The sequence below is a fragment of the Micropterus dolomieu genome, linkage group LG02, assembly GCF_021292245.1.
Source record: "Micropterus dolomieu isolate WLL.071019.BEF.003 ecotype Adirondacks linkage group LG02, ASM2129224v1, whole genome shotgun sequence".
In the NCBI taxonomy this organism is placed as follows: domain Eukaryota; kingdom Metazoa; phylum Chordata; class Actinopteri; order Centrarchiformes; family Centrarchidae; genus Micropterus; species Micropterus dolomieu.
Genome location: NC_060151.1, coordinates 554,059 through 557,358, shown reverse-complemented (window position 1 = coordinate 557,358; position 3,300 = coordinate 554,059).

Sequence of the window (3,300 nt, the reverse complement as noted above, 5' to 3'; positions counted from 1 at the left end):
ATTTGATTGTGTTTTCCAGAAGCTTCCCAGCTGTGTCAAGGGTTTGGTGTTTGGCATTGGGATTCTTCATTTTTTAGTGTCACCATTTCAGAACATATTCAGAAGTAAGTAAGCAACAATTCTTGGGTCATCTTTCTCTTCACTTTTGCCACTGCTTTCACAAACTTTCACTGAATTATGGATGCTGAGGCCATGGAAAACTTTACTTTTTCATTTTGAGACTAGCTGCCTACCCATTACCTGCCCCCCAGGTTTCAGTTCAGGTCAATTTTTTGTTATCATCTTGTGCTAATTTTGCTGTGCCTTCTCTTACTCATTTTCCAAATGCTGCAGATTTTCATAAACAGAAAAACACATCATGCCATAAATCCAGATGCAGCTATTTACTCTATGTTGGATTTTGATAGATACTCTGGGGTTTATATCAATGTTGACTACTTAGTTGATAGATTGATTAGTTGATTGCCTCACAATTTGGATAGATTGGTATGTGTCCACTGGATAGAGGCAGAGAAAAAAAGAAGACAGAGACAGAAAGACAAGAGGCTTCCCTCCATAAATGAACAGGGGTGTATGCTTTATAAAGACTGATGCTGGATATAAATTTATTGTCAATTCACTGGATAGAGAAAAATAAAGTAAAAAGAATCAACAACTGTATAAAATATATTTCAATGGAATGTTTATTATTTACATTTTCTATTTTTGTTATGTAAAGAACAAAAAAGGTGAAACTAATAATTCAACAGCATTTGTGAAAAAGAGACATAAAAAACAGTTGTTAAAAACGTATGAAGGTTTGACTGTGAATGCTGATTTACCTGAGCAACTCTAATCCTTTACTGATAGGATTAATAAAAAACAACAGATGAATAATAATTTAAAAAAACTACTGGGAAAAAGCAAACAAATTCAGTTTAAAGAGAAAAGCAAAAAAATTAATAAAAACATTAAAAGCTTATGCCAAAATTTCCCATTTGTGTTCTGTGTCCTTTTTTTTATAGTTGCTTGTTTACTCTTGTATCAATTCCTGAGGAATATTCCTTGGTGGTGCAGCTCTCCAAACAAAAAGAGCAATCACCACAACATTTAACACTGCGTCACTGCCACCAAAATAACAAGTCCCTTTTTATTGCTTAGGTCAGGACTCTGAAGTGTCTAAGTCAGTATGACATTTCACATTTCATTTGTCAGTAAGACTTAAAGTACAGTGACCCAATAAACAATATGTAAAGTTAAATAACCAACAGTAAACTGAAAAAACTTGTCTCTTATAAACACAAATTTTAACTGCCTGTGTCCCCAAGTGCTTGCTCATGGTGGGAATTGTTGGGTCTTTCTTAATAATATTACAAATATTACAAAGAATACTATCTAGACTTATATGAAAAGTGTAATGAGGAGACTTTTGTTATGAATCAGCTTTCACCTTTCTGTAGGTCGGCTATTCACAGTGGGTACATATTGGTATGGAGAGAAATTAGAGTTTAAACAGTCACGTAAAGGTAAATTACATGATATTACATTTACAATCATAGCCTGAATAAATATTAACATTTTACATGGTCCAAAGACAATACATCAGTGAACGGTGCTGACACTGAGCTGACAGAGAGCAGTAAGTGTGTTGTGTCAATGCTAATACGTACATACATACCCACAGTACATCATGCAAACGACTACTACTCGTGGTTTTTATCAGTCGCAAATGATGCCATAGCAGACACACCTTTTTTTCCTGCATTTGAGATGTGTCTGAACTTGCCCATAGATAGCCTTCAAGGGTTTTTGTTTTGATGGCGCAAGCAATATGTTTTGGCTGTTTTGCAGGTGTCCAAGTAAACTGAAAGCACAATGCCCCACTGCGCTGTATGTTCATTGCTGAAATGGAGCTGGATTTAATTTTGCAAGAGGTCCTAGGGAGGTATGCATAGTCACAGACACACTCAGTTTTGTGCAGAACCTTTCTGTAGCAATCAGAATCAGTTTTATTGCCAGGTATGTGTACACATACGAGGAATTTGACTCTGGATTGTACATTGCTCACGATGTGCTTACTCATACAAAAATACAAAATCACAATAATAAAAATAAAATAAAGTCAGACACAGACTTCAGTGTAGACAACACAAATATACACACTATGAACAAAAACAATATAGACATATTGACAAATAGTGCAGTGAGCAGAGTGCAAAGGATGCAGTAATATGTACATGTCGGAGGAGGATGTGATATACAGGTACATATACATGCATACATGTACACAGTGCAATGAACCATAGTGCAAAGGATGCTGGAATAAATAAGTAAGTATTTTGTGCAGGAGTTATGACTTGAGGTAGGTGGATTTAGTATACAGTATCTACAAAATGACAATATAACAGTATGAACAGCACTGAAATAGAGAATGGTGAATAAATAATAACTGTTGGCCAGAAAACAGGTGGCTGATTAGAGACAGAGTTACTGGGTTATTGCACAGGAATTGTTCCTGACACTGTGAGTCAGAAATCAGCTGTTCATCAGAGTGATGGCTTTTGGGAAGAAACTGCTTCTGTCTCTGTTTGGTTGGTCTGGTTGGTTTTGGCGTACAGTGCTCTGTAGCACCTACCAGAGGAGAGAAGCTGGAACAGGTTGTGTCCGGGGTAAGATGGAGCTGCAGTGATGTTTCCTGCCCGTTTCCTGACTCTGGAAATGTATAAGTCCTGAATGGAGGGCAGGTTGGCACCAATGATCTTTTCTGCAGTCTTGACTGTCCGTTGTAGTCTGTCCCTGTCCTTTTTGGTGGCAGATCCAAACCAGACAGTGATGGACGTGCAGAGGACAGACTGGATGATGGCTGTGTAAAAGTGGATCAACAGGTCCTTAAGCAGGTTGAGCTTCCTGAGCTGACGCAGGAAGTACATCCTCTGCTGGGCCTTCTTGATGATGGTGTCCGTGTTGGGCTCCCACTTTAGGTCCTGGGAAATAGTGGATCCCAGAAACCTGAAGGATTCCACAGCAGACACAGGACTATTGAGTATGGTGATGGGGGGCAGAGTGGGGGGGCTCCTCCTGAAGTCCACGATCATCTCCAAAGTTTTGAGGGTGTTAAGCTCCAGGTTGTTCTGACCGCACAAAAGAGCCAGCTGATCAACCTCCCGTCTGTAGGCCGACTCATCTCCGACCTTTGTGTCGTCAGTAAACTTCAGGAGTTTGACAGATGGGTCTCCTGAGGTGCAGTCGTTGGTGTAGAGGGAGGGAGAGCACACACCCCTGGGGGGCGCCAGTGCTAATAGTCCGGGTGCTGACGTTCCC